This window comes from Taudactylus pleione, unplaced genomic scaffold (assembly GCF_031769625.1).
Source record: "Taudactylus pleione unplaced genomic scaffold, aTauple2 ptg000333l, whole genome shotgun sequence".
Lineage (NCBI taxonomy): Eukaryota > Metazoa > Chordata > Amphibia > Anura > Myobatrachidae > Taudactylus > Taudactylus pleione.
The window spans coordinates 4,030,829-4,048,188 of NW_028284734.1; the positions used below are offsets into that span (position 1 = coordinate 4,030,829).

The 17,360-nt window shown below is 46.6% G+C and overlaps 1 long non-coding RNA gene across 2 annotated transcripts in view; it reads left to right on the top strand.

Moving 5' to 3' along the window:
* The window catches only part of LOC148508995 (uncharacterized), a 28,320-nt gene extending 24,473 nt beyond the window's left edge, over positions 1 to 3,847 (top strand). For both annotated transcript variants that reach the window (XR_015869494.1, XR_015869495.1), the window contains exon 3: positions 3,291 to 3,847. This is a non-coding gene — a long non-coding RNA (uncharacterized LOC148508995). The remainder of the gene's footprint in view (positions 1 to 3,290) is intronic.
* The last annotated feature ends 13,513 nt before the right edge of the window (positions 3,848 to 17,360 follow it).

Here is a 17,360-nt window from a genome sequence, read left to right on the forward strand (position 1 = left end):
GCTGCAGTTTATTTTCCGTCTCAAGCACACGTCACCTTCGCTTTGGACACCTTGTGCAATACTATCTCTTATCAGCAGACTGCTCATCCAGATTGTGCATTTATTGTTGCCGGAGACTTTAATCAGGCCAATCTAAAGTCTGTTTTACCAATGTTTTCTCAGAATGCTTTCTCTGAACGTGGATGTACAGTACCAACGTGGGGCGACAACACACTGGACCACGTTTACAAAAACATTAAAGACGCATACAGTATAAGAGCATCTTGTGTCTCCATTCAGTGGCGTTCTAGGGGCAGGCTAACAGGGCAGTCATCCGAAGCGCCGGCCCCTAGAGAGCGCCACTTAGTCCCCAGAAGGAAAAAAAAAATCCCACAAGAAAAAGAGAAAAAAAAAACAGCGCCGGTCCCCCCCCCCCGCTAGACGCCGCAGGGAGGCTCCAGTTGCCGGACGCCCACTGAGATTTGTAACCAGCGGGCACCCGGCTCCCACCTTGCAGCAGGCAGCCGAAAGCCGGAGCTCACTCCTGAGCTCCGGCTTCCGCAGATAGCAATATGGGAGGGATGTCATGACGTCTCTCCCATAAATCCGAGGAGCCGGAGCTCACTTCTGAGCTCCGGTTCCCGCAGAGAGCACTATGGGAGGGGCGTCATGATGTCATGACGTCTCTCCCATAGATCCGAGGAGCTGCGGTTAGACCGGATGGCAGCGGAAGCAGTAGCGGGGCTTATGGTAAGTATTGTGTTTGTATTTTTTAATTGTATTTTTTTTTCAGAAGCACCAGCACTGGAGGCACGACTATAAGGGGGATTACTATAGGGGGCATTACTACAGGGGGCATGACTATAGGGGGGCATTACTACTGGGGAAACTACTAATGGGGGCATAACAACTGTGGGCACTACTAATGGGGGCATCACTATTATAGGGGCACTACTAATGGGAGCATTACAACTGTGGGCACTACTAGTGGGGGCATTACTATAGGGGACATTACTACTGGGGGCATCACTACTGGGGGCACTACTTATGGGGGTATTACAATGTGGACACTGCTAATGAGGGCATTACTACTGGGGCACTACTAATGTGGGCATTACAACTGGGCACTACTTTAGGGGGCATTACTACTGTGGGCATTACTATAGGGGGCATTACTACTTGGGGCACTACTACTGTGGGTACTACTATTGGGGGCATTACCAATGGGGGCACTACTATAGGGGAGATTACCAATGGGGCACTACTACTGTGGGCATTACCAATGGGGGCAGTACCACTGCAGGCACTACTAATGAGGACACTGCATGGGGGGCACCACTACCGGGGCCATTGTGTAAGGGGCACCACTGCTGTGGGCATTGTATAAGGGGCACTACTACTGTAGGCCTTGTGTATAAGGGACACTAATTTGGGCATTGTGTAAAAGTCGCACCACTGTGTTTCTCAACATGAATAAGGGACTACTGTGTGGCGTAATTTGAATTGGGGATAATGTATTATAAAGGGAATTACTGTGGGTGGCACAATGTATTATACAGGGCATTACTGTGTGTGGCATAATGTATTACACAGGGCATTACTGAATGTGGCATAATGTGTTATACAGGGCACAACACGTTATAAAGGCCATTACTGTGTGTCGCATAATGTGTTATACAGGGCATTACTGCATGTGGCATAATGTGTTATACAGGGCATTACTGTGTAAGACATACTGTGAAAGGCACTACTGTATATGGCAATTATTCACCATGAGTGGAGAGCTTGGGGGAAGCCCAGCACCTTCGGAAGTGCTGGGCACGCCCCACAGTGTGATGAATTGGGGTTGTCCCGCAAGGACACGCCCTCTTTCCGGAAGTGCGCACGCAGGGGAACGCCATCTAAAAAAAAGTTATTTCTTTCTTTTTTTGGGGGAGGGGGGGAGCGCAACTGGGAACCTTTGCCCTGAGCTCCACAGTGTCTAGAACCGGCCCTGCCCACATTAGATAGTCGGATCATTCCTCTTTGTTTCTATTTCCATTAATAAAATGGTCTAGGCCTGTTATTAGTAGTATTAGTGTTTAGCCCAAGGGAGCTTTATTAAAACTTCAGGACTGTTTAGAGTTTACAAATTGGGACTTGTTTGTAGAGGAGGCCATGGCGGATTCTAGTACTAATGTATAATAGCATTTTGAATGCGATAGATCCTGCCACTCATCTCAAGCATAATGGCGTTTATTAATGCTGTATGCTTGAATAAAATAGGACAGCTCTCCCAGTAAGAGCTGTCATATGCGAGAGAAGACCCAGAAGTCCTTCTGTGCATGCGTCAAGTGACGCACGCGGTGTGGGGGGTAATGGGAGGGATCCGATTGGATCCCTCTCAGGGGGGCTTGCGAATAGAGGCTCGTAGGTTTCTATTGGGCAATGCTATAGAAAGATGGCGTCTAAAGATGGCGTTGCCCACCGCATCCAAGCCCCAGAATGTATCGCATTGCAGAGCTTGGTGCATATGCAGTAAGCGGCGAAACCTCCAAAAATGCCATTTTCGGAGGTTTGACCACAAAATCAGCATTTGTACATCCCACTCATAGGAGTATATTTACTAAAGTGAGAGTTTTTAGAAGTGGAGATGTTACCCATAGCAACCAATCAGATTCTAACTATTTTCATCTAGAAAGTGCTAGTTAAATGTTAAGTGGATTCTGATTGGTTGCTATGGGCAACATCTCCACCTCTAAAATCTCTCACTTTAGTAGTCTGAAAGGGAACTATTGGTCACTCTTTGCCTTGAAGGACATTTTAGCTAAGTCATCCATGTCATCCCTATTTTTCTTATTGCCCTCTAAAAAATGTTATAGGTGTCTTAAATGCCTTACTAGTAGATGGCAAAACAGTGTATTTCCTTCTGTGATAGTTACTTCAAAATGATAAAATCTTGTTATCACTTTTAAATTATACATGGAGTTTTATATGATCACAATGTAATTTCAGTTATGTATTTTTAATGTTGTCTTTAGTTTTTATGTGTGTTCAAATTTAGCACCAGTGATTTGTCTGTAAGGTTGATTTTTAACTTTATAATTATAATCCTTAGGTGCATTGTGCTGTCATCCAGCAATCCCTTTAATTTAGGTGTTTGTACACACTCAGGATAAGTGCGTTTAAGAGGTTTGAGCTAAACAGGTCATGTATTTCCCATCTGCTGTCACCGTGGTCATGTATAATGTCTGGAGAATGAGCAATTGAATCTGATTTAGAATGTTCAAAGTAAACACTTTGGATTGTTCCTGTGATAAACTCTTCTATAGATACAACAAGAATCTTTGAGGAGTCAAGTTTGGGATGGTTAAAGGGAGATGAGAGGAAACAGAACCCAAGACTCAGGATCAAGGCCATAGTCAGAGGTGCGGACATGCTACAACGCATACTGACTTGAAGGAATACTGCGTGACACAATCCTATGCATAAAACCACATGCTGCTGCCAGCAAATCCTTTTATGTTGCCTGTAATGATAATGTTGTTTTAGTATATGTGTAGGGGATTCCCTTTAACTTAACTTTGATCTGTTTTTACATTACTCAGCTCCCTCTCTCCTCCTTCTACCTTTACTATGACCCCAAGAATGTCCGCTCAACTGCAGTTTGTTTCTTATATGTAATGGGACTCACAGAACAAACTATTCACTATACATATTTGGCGAAAGAGCCAGAAAACATAATAACATTCCCATCTTTAGGTGCCTAAAATGTATCGCCTTATGTGTGCCCTTCTGCCATTTTTACTAAGAAGATTGGTTTTAGCTTTCTGCACTTTTCAGAAATGTGTTCATAGCATCAGGAAGAGAGTTTGCTGTTAGTATTACGTTGGGGTAATGTACATTTTAAACAAATGCTTTCTTCTATTTGTGTTTTCTCTTTTTGAATTGGAAATCTAAATGCCTATACCATAAAAATAAAATATTTTAAACCTTCTATCGGATGAGGTGTATCATGTATGCAAACCACTTAACCAAATAAAAAAACAACACTGAGACGTGAATTTGGCAGGTAACTTGATGGAGATTTATTGGAGCATTTAATAATGTATTATTTATTTATTATTTATTGAAGGATGTATGGTGGCAAAGAAAGGACGGCCAGAAATCAGCCAAATCTGAAATGCCCACACACAAACAACAAAGGGCCTGATTCAGACCCACTCACGAGCGGCTGTCCGCTCGCAAGTGGGTCGATGGTCTGCACTGCGCATGCGCACGACGGAGGGAGCTCCGTCGTGCGCATGCGCGAGATGCGGCGAGCGAAGGACTTTCCTTCGCTCGTAGTGTCTGATCAAAGGGGGCGTGCTGTCGATGTTGATTGACAGCACGCCCCCTTTGGTGGGCGTGCCGGGGGCGTGCCTCCCAGACGGAGGCGTTCCCAAGGGAACGCCTACCGTCAGAAGCCGGCCCCACTGACATCACTAGTGATGTCAGTGGGAGTGATTTTGGCTCTGATAGAGCCAAAATCACTCCGGGCCTTGCGGTTGAGAAACTCAACCGCAGGCTTCTGCTCGCAGTGGCAATGGTCGCGATGGTCAAGACCATCGCGACCATCATCCTGCACGCTCGTATATGCTGTGGGTGGTGACCCACAGCTATACGAGCATCCAGGAGAACGCTCCATATTTATGGAGGTGGGCCCTGATGCAGAGCGAGCGCTCTGGTCAGAGCGTCCGGCTCTGAATCAGGGCCAAAAGGCATAGCAGGCGTAGAAAGCCCAGAGTGCATACACATAACATGTAAACCATATCATCAACAAAAGGTAACGCTAACCCACTACCTTGACTACCCACCCGTTTAGGTGATGACACTGCCTCCCTTTAGGTTGGTACAGTCAACTACCAGTCAACGAAGGGAGCGCCCTTAACTCACCCGGACTGGTGACCCGCCGTTCTTTCCCGCCACACAAAAACAAATCCACAACAAAATTTAAAGGGGATGGAGGGTGGGGAATCTACAAACAAAGAGGCTTTGGCCCACACTTCTAGTCCCTTATATAATGTCCCTATTAAAAACCCACCCATGCTTGCAATAGGCTAACTAGTAATTTGCACACATGCCGGCCCCCATCCTAGAGGTTTAAAACACCTCTATTCTTATGTAATCTTTCAGTTTCTCAAAGCTTAAACAAACAGATAACTATTAAATTGGGCATTTTTATTGAACATTTTCAATATAACAATTAAACATTCCACCAAAGAAGTGAAGTAATAAACAAGCAGAAAAGTCGCACATAAAGCTGAAAGAAGTCAGACGAATCACTGATGACACCAGATAATAGAACCAGTGGCGGAACTAGCGGCGGTGTTGCCGATGGCTTGCACCGGGGCCCGCTGTGCTGCTGCACCCGCCGCTAGTGTCCACCGGACACCACAAGTGTAGTGCAGACCGCAGTGAGAGCGGTCAGCACTACACAGTAACAAACACACAGCCGATAGCTGTCAGACAGATCCTCATTGGCTGCTGTGTCCACGGAGGGAGCCGGCTGGAGCTCACTCATGAGCTCCGCCTTCCGGCTCCCCCCGCAGAGGGTAATGGGAGAGACGTCATGAAGTCTCCCCATCATGTAGAAAAGCAGGCCAGAGGAGCGGACAGTGGCTGTCGCCGAAGGAGCAGGGATTCAGGTAAGTTGTGTTTTTTTTTGTGTGTGTGTGTGTGTGTGTGTGTGTGTGTGTGTATGTGTGTAGGGAGGCACGGGAACTGGCACAGCATGGCAGGGTGCTACTGAGGACACTGCACAGGGGGGGTGGCCGCTACTCGGGGCACTGCATAGGGGGGTGGCTGCTACTAGGGGAACTGTATAGGAGGGGGCGCTACTGGGGGCAGTGTATATGGGGGCTACTACTGGGGGCACTGCATAGGGGGGATTACTACTGGGGACAATGCATAGGGGGGCTACTACTGGGAGCACTGCATAGATGGGACTACTACTGGGGGCACTGTATTAGGGGTACTACTGGGGGCACTGCATAGGGGGACCACTACTGGAGGCACTGCATAGGGGAGCCCAAATAATATTCTTGCACATGGGCCCAGCACGCTCTAGTTCCACCACTGAATAGAACAATACATTACAGATTAGACAAAAGGTACAGTGACTTGAGGTAAGCAAGTATAAAGTAGGGATGTGCAGGCTCGGTTCTACTCGGTTCCGTTCGGTTTTTTTTCCCGAATCTTATTGGGTTTCAGCTGTCACGAGTTTTGAATAGCCAATAAGATTCGGTAAAAAAAAACGAACGGAACCGAGTAGAACCGAGCCTGCACATCCCTAGTATAAAGTAGTAGTACACACATCCAAAAGTAAAGAGGAGTAGTCAAAAAATTACATTAGACACTGATTAAAGAGTACTGGAAATTAGATGGTGGAGGGCTCTGGCTCCAAAGTATATCAAGAGGCCTGTCAGAGGGACCAAACCTTATCAAATTTAAGGGGGAAGTTATGTTTGGTATACATGAAGAGCTTATGGAAAATTGGAGAATTAACTACGCCAAGCCAAACGGGCAATCATCCAGTGCCTTGCTGTACACACTCTGGCTAATGCTAACAGGATAACATTTATTCACTTACTTCTGCATTGTTTTTTCTATCTATCCCCACACAATGTCTTTCATGTTGTATTATTATTATTATCAGACAGAGTTAATACTATGTTCTGCTATTATCAGGTAGAGCTACAGTAGCTCCGTGCTCTACTATTATCAGGCAGAGCTAGCTCCCTGTTCTACCATTATCAGGCAGAGCTAGCTCCCTGTTCTACTATTATCAGGCAGAGCTAGCTCCCTGTTCTACTTTTATCAGGCAGAGCTAGCTCCCTGTTCTACTATTATCAGGCAGAGCTAGCTCCCTGTTCTACTATTATCAGGCGGAGCTAGCTCCCTGTTCTATTATCAGGCGGAGCTAGCTCCCTGTTCTACTATTATCAGGGAGCTAGCTCCCTGTTCTACTATTATCAGGCGGAGCTAGCTCCCTGTTCTACTATTATCAGGCGGAGCTAGCTCCCTGTTCTACTATTATCAGGCGGAGCTAGCTCCCTGTTCTACTATTATCAGGCGGAGCTAGCTCCCTGTTCTACTATTATCAGGCGAAGCTAGCTCCCTGTTCTACTATTATCAGGCGAAGCTAGCTCCCTGTTCTACTATTATCAGGCGGAGCTAGCTCCCTGTTCTACTATTATCAGGCGGAGCTAGCTCCCTGTTCTACTATTATCAGGCGGAGCTAGCTCCCTGTTCTACTATTATCAGGCGGAGCTAGCTCCCTGTTCTACTATTATCAGGCGGAGCTAGCTCCCTGTTTTACTATTATCAGGCGGAGCTAGCTCCCTGTTCTATTATCAGGCGGAGCTAGCTCCCTGTTCTATTATCAGGCGGAGCCAGCTCCCTGTTCTACTATTCTCAGACAGAGCTAGCTCCCTGTTCTACTATTATCAGGCGGAGCTAGCTCCCTGTTCTACTATTATCAGGCGGAGCTAGCTCCCTGTTCTACTATTATCAGGCGGAGCTAGCTCCCTGTTCTATTATCAGGCGGAGCTAGCTCCCTGTTCTACTATTCTCAGACAGAGCTAGCTCCCTGTTCTACTATTATCAGGCGGAGCTAGCTCCCTGTTCTACTATTATCAGGCGGAGCTAGCTCCCTGTTCTATTATCAGGCGGAGCTAGCTCCCTGTTCTACTATTCTCAGACAGAGCTACTGTAGTTCCGTGTTCTGCTTTATTAGGCATGTTTACATTTACAGTAGTTACTTGTTCTACTATTATCGGCAGAGCTACAGAAGTTCATTATGCTATTAATAAGAGCCGAAGTTACAGTAGTTCCGTGTTATACTATTATCAGGCTGTGCCATTCAATTCTCCACTGTGGGAGAAACTCAGGGAGATGCACCTGACCAATTTGGGGGTGGGTTCTTCACAGGTTCTTTACATCATTAGGACAGCGTTGGTCCGTGGGGAGGGGCTGGTGCAACTAAGTTGTGGGGTCCCCCACCAAGCCACACAGAGTCTAGCTCCCTGTTCTACTATTATCAGGCAGAGCTAGCTCCCTGTTCTACTATTATCAGGCGGAGCTAGCTCCCTGTTCTATTATCAGGCGGAGCTAGCTCCCTGTTCTACTATTATCAGGGAGCTAGCTCCCTGTTCTACTATTATCAGGCGGAGCTAGCTCCCTGTTCTACTATTATCAGGCGGAGCTAGCTCCCTGTTCTACTATTATCAGGCGGAGCTAGCTCCCTGTTCTACTATTATCAGGCGGAGCTAGCTCCCTGTTCTATTATCAGGCGGAGCTAGCTCCCTGTTCTACTATTATCAGGCGAAGCTAGCTCCCTGTTCTACTATTATCAGGCGGAGCTAGCTCCCTGTTCTACTATTATCAGGCGGAGCTAGCTCCCTGTTCTACTATTATCAGGCGGAGCTAGCTCCCTGTTCTACTATTATCAGGCGGAGCTAGCTCCCTGTTCTACTATTATCAGGCGGAGCTAGCTCCCTGTTCTACTATTATCATACTCTTCTCTTCCCATCACTCTGGTACAAGTTGATCTTTGTCTCATCTGTCCATAGGATGTTGTTCCAGAACTGTAATGGCTTTTTTAGATGTTGTTTGGCAAACTCTAATCTGTTCTTCCTGTTTTTGAGGCTCACCAATAGTTTACATCTTGTGGTAAACCCTCTATATTCACTCTTGTGAAGTCTTCTCTTGATTGTTGACTTTGACACATATACACCTACCTCCTGGAGAGTGTTCTTGATTTGGCCAATTGTTGTGAAGGGGTTTTTCTTCACCAGGGAAATAATTCTTCTGTCATCCACCACATTTATTTTCCGTTGTCTTCCGGGTCTTTTGGTGTTGCTGAGCTCTGCGGTACGTTCTTTCTTTTAAGAATGTTCCAAACAGTTGATTTGGCCACACTTAATGTTTTTACTATCTCTCTGATGGGTTTGTTTTGATTTTTCAGCCTAATGATGGCTTGCTTCACTGATAGTAACAGCTCTTTGGATCTCATATTGAGAGTCAACAGCAATTGATTCCAAATGCAAATGTCACACCTAGAATCGACTCCAGACCTTTTACCTGCTTAATTGATAATTAAATAATGAGGGAATAGCCCACACCTGTCCATGAAATAGCTTTTGAGTTGATAGTCCCATTACTTTTGGCCCCTTAAAAAGTGGGAGGCACATACAGAAACCGTTGTAATTCCTACACCGTTCATCTGATTTGGATGTAATTACCCTCAAATTAAATATGAAAGTCTGCAGTTAAAGCACATCTTGTTTGTTTCATTTCAAAGCCATTGTGGTGGTGAATAGAGGCCAAAATATGAAAATTCTGTCAATGTCCCAATATTTATGCACCTGACTGTACATACATACGTATATATGTGTGTGTGTGTGTGTGTGTGTGTGTGTGTGTGTGTGTGTGTGTGTGTGTAACTGACAGGCTTGATCCAGGGCACTCAAGACCTGACGGCCATTTCGGTGTTCCTACCCATGATGAAGGTGTAGGAACACTGAAACGGCCGTTGGGCCACTGACAGTACACATACACACTTACATTTTTATGCAGCAGCTGCAGGTTTCTAATGGTGGGGGCACCTTACATCATTAAGCCCCAGTCCCCTTGCGTTTTAATGCAGCGATTCGCAAGTGATATGGGGATGGGTCTTGCCATATTGGGCTCACCCACACTTCAGTCGTTGTAGGGTAGGGATCGGTCCGTCAGGGGGGGGTTTCTAGGTACTGAGTAACCCACCATGCGTGCGCTAGTGGTGGGGGCCCCTCTGTGTGTGGGGGCCCCGGGGCAACCGCCCATGTTGCCCCCCCATTAATCTGGTCCTGACAAAGGCAGAGGTGTTATCGGGTGTGGTAACAGTTGGTGTGGCACTCATGTACCCCTCGTCTCCTAATGGTCCATTTTGGGGGCATGAACATATGTCACACCACCAATTGCGTCACATTGGGAGGCTTGTCCAGTGCTCACGGAGCTTCCGGGAATCCCCCAGACTATTCAGCACAGTGTGGTTGATACGCGCATGTGTGCGTAATCTATCACTGCTATCAGTGCTGCATGGTGACACCATCCAAGGGGGTAGCACCAAAATAGCAGAGCAGCTCTGCTCTACTATTTTGGTGTCACCCCCTTGCATGGTGTCACCCGGCGCGGAGCGCATCCCCCTAGTGACCCCACTGCACCAAGGTCAGAACTGACGCGGTTCAATAGTCTGCAATTGAGACCTCTTCATGGCCATGTTAGTTTCAATTTGCATGCCCACATCATGCCCTTACTGTGCATTTGTTGCAATTGCATGCCCACTTCCTGCGATTCCACACCCATTCCAGTCTCGGTCCCAGCAAGTCTCAATTGCAAATGATCGTAATTTGAGACAAAAAAAAAGTAAAATATTGCATTCAGGGCTGAATAAGGCCAATTGTTCATACAATACTAGATCTACTGTAATTACTGACCAACTTTTCGTTCTATGTACACCACTGCCACAAGCAAGCGATTATCCATGGATAAAGCATCCCCAAAAATCTATGTACAGAAGCTGGTTTTGTGTTTATCTTTCTCCCACTCTGCCTTCTGTAATATATTTCCTTTCTGCTTCCTACACAGCATATGTTTGCATCATCTTAGTATGGAAATAACTTGTAATCAGTCACTGATACATTTGGCATTTAGTGTCTGGGAAGATTGTGTACAGGAGGTACAGTATACAGTTTCTAAAACTGACTGGAACACTACGAGGAACTACTGGTACTATTGGTCATAGGAGGCAGCTTTTTAAAATGATTGACTGAAAAATAACATGTATAGATGTGGGTGGTGGTGGCCGCAGCAGAAATATTTGGGGGTGGCAAAGCACCAACAGAGCTGGCACCTATCCTATCGGTCAATGAACTGCCTTCCCATACTATAATACTGGCTCTGATTCTTGCAACATAGTTCTGGCTGTAAAACAGAGCCATAACTAGACTTTTTGGTGCCCTGTGCCAGAGAGAGTATTGGCGGCCACCCCCATTTGTTAAATAGGGACATAAGATAGTGCACCGCACCCGCACACGTAGGGGGGGTTTCCGAGTACCTAGCAACGTCCCCAGGTCGCCGCTCTATTAGCGCGCAGAGAAGGAACAGACGGCTTTTTGCACTGGCTGGGCTGGGCTAGCTGATGAAGGGAGAGCTGCAGCTGCAGTGCGTAGCTCTTCCCAGGCTATGCCGACGGTGCATCGTGAGAGGCTGCGCCCAGTGACTGTATCCATGGCGCTTTCCGCCGGCGCCCCACAGGTGTGTTTATTACATGTGGGGATGCGCGGCAGAGGAAAGGAGTTGCCGGCGGGGATGTGTTTGTGGTGTCATGCCAGCGCGGGGTGGCTATCGGGTGAGGGGACGGGGGTTGTTGGTGGGGGAGGTGGGAATCTTTAATAAATTATGCTCTATTTATTTGCCTGCATTAACTTTTTAAGTGAAAGATGTGTGTGTGTAGTCTTTGTCAGTTTGTGTGTGTCAGTAGATGTGTGTGACATTGTGTAGTCTTTGTCAGTTTGTGTGTGTCAGTGTGTGTGTGTCAATAGATGTGTGTGTGACATTGTGTAGTCTGTCAGTTTGTGTCAGTATGTGTGTGTGACAGTGTGTAGTCTTTGTCAGTGTGTGTGTCAGAATATGTGTGTGACATTGTGTAGTCTGTCAGTTTGTGTGTGTGTGCAATGGTGAACTGTCTATAAATATAAATATATATATATATATATATATATATGGTACTTGTGTACTTTACAGACTCATTACCTTATTATAGAGAACTTTCGGTGCAAGTTGTCTCCTCGCGGGCTCGCTGTGCTCGCCACATGGTTATATTCCCTCTCTGTGCTCACTTGGATGGTAGGGAATGACGCTGGACACTTAATAAGGAAATGAGTCCGTAAAGTACACAAGTACTATATATATATTTATATATATATATATATATATATATACACATACATATCTCAGTCAGTTTGGAAACCCCCCTTTCAAAAAAATCCTGCGTTTGCCACTGACCTGAAAAAGGGCCATGGCCTCATGGGGAAGGGCCAGGGAAGAGATAGGGGTACTCCTGGGGCAGCCAGGAGATGCTGGGGATAAAAGAGGAAGCTACAAGTGAGAATGATAATAAACAGGAAAATTGACAGGCCCAAACAGTGCCGCCTGCCCTCCGGTGCCCTGTGCCATGGCACAGCTGGCACTACCCTAATTACGGCCCTGCTGGAAAATGCCGTTTGTAAGACTGCAGACTCCTGATGTTGCCTCAGCTACGTAGTAGCGGTGGGGGTACAACCACCATTCCAACATGAGCTGTGGTTATGAGCTGAGAGGGGGGCGAGTACAAATTACCTGGGCCTGGTCTTGTTCATTGCCCCCCTCTGAAAAGCAGTATTTTTAATTGATTTTTCAGAAGGGGCATGGCTACGCACCCTCAGTATCACCTGGGCCCGCCATACTGTATGTCTCCACAGACCTGCTTGTGGAGATGAGAGTGGCCCATAAACTTCAGCATATGGGGTGCCTCAAGAAGGTGGATCAGCATTGCTGCCCCAAGAAGGTGTTTAGTGAGATTATACTCTACATGTCTATGACACTTAACAATAAATCATATCAGAGTAATGCTAGAGACTAGAAACTGCAAAAGAGAGAAACTGCAAAACATGTAGCACTGAAGAAGGGACATTTAAATTGTGGGACAGATTTAGGGGTATAAAATGATAGTTTTTAGAAGTGGAGATGTTGCTCATAGCAACCAGATTCTAACTATTATCTTCTAGAAGGTGCTAGATAGATAAGTAGAATCTGATTGGTTGCTATGGTCAACAAATCCTCCTCTAAACACCTGCACTTTAGTATTTATACCCCCTAAAATTGAGAGAGGGACTCATCCTAGCCCAAATCTCAATAACAGTGTTAAAATAAAGTTGTGCAGTAACTGTGTTATGTACTACAGCTAGCATTAATTTCCCTGCACGCAAACACAATAATATACGTTTGCTCCCCTTGCTTGGTTTGCTTAGACACAGATTTGCACCACTTTGCTCAATTGCACCATCTGTAAATGAGACCCATACGGAATGAATCTGAGTCGCACGCAGCAGCGTCTACTGGCGTCCGCCCGTCTGTGAGTTTATGCAAATTATGCCACAAACTCCTTCCCTCGTGTACATCTGTGTGGGTGACTGTGTAAGGACTGAGACGCCCACTTTTAGTGCCCGTGTACGCTGTAATACCGATCCTTATATGCCACCATCGATCGCACCTTTGAAACTTGCACCAGCACTATGCAGTTTGTCTGACCATGGCCTCCTATGCCTGCGGCTGTGTATCTGTGAACACACCAGTTTCCAATGACACACCTGTGACACTCCCATATCACGCCCATTGAATGGACCATTTCTGTGTGCACTACTAGTCACCTCCCAGCCATCACCCAGGGATGCCCATCAGTTTTCTGCCACATTTCTGATACTGTAACAGTACCTTCGTGCGTACACTGTGCATGCAAGTTGCAAAAAACCCGCTTAACAATGTGAACATCAGCATCTGAATTATGCCCATAATGTTTCTGCGTAGTCAAGGGATAATGTGCATTATAATTATCAAACTAAAATCGGTGCATTAACAAATATAGACAGACAATAAGCAGCAGTGATGTATAGTATTAATTATAACCAGCAGTTCCCTACAACGTGCAGCAGAAACTATGTAGGAATGAAGCGAATGCATCCATCCAGTTCAGTAGTAATCAGTTCCTCATGACTGTCTGTCCCTAAGTGGTTCAGTGATGTAACCGATTCCCAGCGGAAAGACTATGGGGCCCATTTACTGATTGTCAGATTTTTGACCAAATATTTATAATTTCTTATCACCGCTATTTTATTAATAAGAAATGAATTACTACCATCATGTATCATCACACACATGTAGGGACGGCGGTTCTGATTGGAGCCCCTCCCCGTGATGTGTAAACGTAAATTGTTTATCTGCTTATGGCCTCCTATGTGAGCGGTAATGTACGCAACCACTTTCAGCAACACTCCCATAAGATGTAACAGCTCCATACATGTTTTTAGCTACCCCCTGTTACCTCCCAGTAATACCCCTTTTCCACGGAGTTGGAACAGGGTTCCTATCCAGATCAGGCCTGGAATTTAGCCGGCACAGACTCAGGATATTCCCGAGTCGGCGCCGCTCACACCGTAGTCGGGTCTGGATAGACTCGGCTTTCCGGCGTGAAAGTGGACCCTTGGAGATGACGTCATCTCCAAGCGCCACTGAAGCTGGACCAATTGGCCGGCTTGCGGCGCACTGCAGGTCGTCAAGACCCGGAGTGCGCCGTACACACTGCAGGGTTTCATGGGTTACTCCCATGTTAAACCCTGCTATTTACCTGGGATGGATTGCCGGGTCACTGGACCCGGCGATCCAACCCTCACCCCTTTTACATCAAGGAGCTGCCTGGGTTAACCCTGCAATAACTCGGGTTTTAGCTCCGGTGTAAAAGGGGTATTAGTGTACAGGAAGACGCCTCACATTTCTGCTACAGTGCGTCCAAATCTGTTCTGCGATTCTGTATCAGAAAAAGAAACATTCAGCGCTAGCCTGAAAAAAAGATCAGGTTATCATGCAGCAGTGAAAAAGAGCTATTTGCCAACCTCACTAGAGAAATCAAAAACAATAAAAGATATTTAATCAGAATACTTTATCAATAAAAACAACAAAGTGCAGTATTGTTGTAAGTTGTACCAAATAACGCATACATACAAACAAGTCTTTAAACAAGAAAATATGTAAACATTCCTTAGAATAAATTATTAGTCATCATAAAAGGAGTTGATCAGACTCCAATTATATACTTAAAAAAATAAGTGCAAAAGTACATATCCAGCAGAAGTTTCCCAAATGAGCCAAAGTAATTGGCAAGCTGGAATTTAGATAACACTGCAATTTGTATAACAAAAACATTTCCTTAGGAGAGCCAAAATGACACAGCAGTTGTTGTCAATTGTCCTAATTGGCAAATCTCCAGTACACTGAGGGCCTGATTCAGACCCACTCACGAGCGCTGAGCGCTCGCAAGCGGGTCGATGTTGGCCCAGTGCGCATGCGCACGACGGACCCGGCTCCGTCGTGTGCATACGCAAGACCCGGATAGCGACGGCCAAGCCGTCGCTATGGGGCTCGAACCAAAGGGGGCGTGCTGTCGATGGTGAGTGACAGCATGCCCCCTTTGGTGGGCGTGCCGGGGGCGTGGCTGCCCAGACGGAGGCGTTCCTGGGGCCGGCCCCACTGACATCACAAGTGATGTCAGTGGGAGTGCCTTAGGCTCTGATAGAGCCGAAAGCACTCCAGGGCTTGCGGCAACGAGACCCTACCACAAGGGTCTCGTCTTGACCATCGCGACCATCTTTTTGGCCGCTCACTATAGATGTGGGTGATCACCCACAGCTATGCGAGCGGCCAGGAGGCCGCTCTAAAATTAAGAAGGACGGCCCTGATTCAGAGCGAGCGCTCTATCAGAGCGTCCAGCTCTGAATCAGGGCCTGAATACAAATAGCTTGTTGCAGGTTTTCCTACAAAAAAACAGTTCACTTGGGGATTCCATTTAAACTATCCACATCATATAATATAGTTGATTGGACCATCTGTTAATTATAGTGGCTACGTTAAGAAAGAGGTAAAGTTTAGCCAGTCATGTAGCTTATAATAGCTTATCAGCAGAGTGGCTTATACCCCTTTCAGACATACAACCTGGGAAATTTCCTGCTTAGACCCAGGAATTTCTCCTGTGCAAATTCCCGGGTATTTGGTCGAGACCCTCCTTTCACACTACAGTGTCTACCCAGGAAAATCCCAGGTAGACCCCTTTCAGACAAAAGCTGGGTTTTTCTGCTTACCTGCCTCTCCTCTTCCGTCTGCTCCTCCTAGCCTATCCCCTCTCCGGCTGCTGCTGCTGCTGCTGTTATCGATGTCATCATTGGGCTGCCGGAAGCCGGCCAATCAAAATGCTGTATTTTTAATTTTTAAAAAATTTTATTATTTAATTATTTGTTTTAATTCTTTTATTGCCCTGGTGGTCCAGCGGTAGTAAGGGTGGCCCGCTATTGCTGAGATCAGTCGGCGGTCTCCAGCGCAGGCGGGTGTCCCCAGCGTCCGGCTGGGGTCCTGTGTCGCTGACTATCTACAGCAACACAGCCACCGGCGCTGGGGGTGGTGAGCGGCAGCGCTTAGTGTCCTATAGGATGCTCTGCGCTGCCAACTCTATGTTAAAGCTGCTTGGTGCAGCCCGGGAGTAGTAAATTCCCAGGTAGCACCATTCAGACATAAGCAGGGTAATTTCTCGTGAAATTCCCTGGTCGATTGAAGGGTCGGCTACCTGGGAACATGTTCCTGGGTAGGTACCTTTCAGACATATGCGGCAACTCTGTAATTTGGCTGCGGCAGGCCAAATTCCCGGGATTATCGGTATGTCTGAAAGGGGTATTAATGAGTGAATTCACCTTGGTTTTTCTCATACACCTTTTACACCAGAGCTAAAACCGGGTTATTGCAGTATTAACCCGGGTAGCTCCTTGGTGGAAAGGGGGAATGGGTTGGATTGCCAGGTCGAGTGACCCAGCAATCCAACCCAGGTAACTAGCAGGGTTTAACACAGGAACAACCTAGCTTTGCTCAGTCCATTCGGATCCGGGAACACCCGTTTTTTTGTTTTAACCCTGTGGATGTCTACTACGCATAGGAGAGGTGAGTATGGATTTTTTTTTAGGTACCCCTATGGATTACTTCGGATACTAGGTGAGTATGTGTGATAGTGAGTGTGAGTGTATGTTATAATAAAATGTTACTGTCATGGTGTTTGTTACGTATTGCTTTGGTTGTGGAACTACAAGTGCCAGCGGGCCCGTAATGCCCCGCATGCTGGTATTTGTGGTTTTCCAAATACCAGCATGCGGGGGAGGCTTTCTGGGACGTGTTGTTCCACAACTAAAGACAATATTTAACCATTTATTTTGCACTACACATATACTATCAACCCAGCACCCACCGCCCTAGGGTGCCGTGGATAGCCCAGGGCTATCAGACTAGGCCAGGGGTGCCCTGGAGAGGAGGACACCTTTATAGGAGGGGTCCCCAACTCCCCAGGGATCCTTGGCCTGGGCTGACTAACAGACAGGACTGATGCTGTGGCTGGGGGGCCCGGTGAAAGGGCACCCCTGGCTGTGGCATCAGCCCCCTGCTAGAAAGGGTCCAGGGCTGGTTTTAAATATAGGGGTAACCTCGCGCCAATTTATTTATCCCTATATTTAAAACCAGCTCTGTCCCTGCTG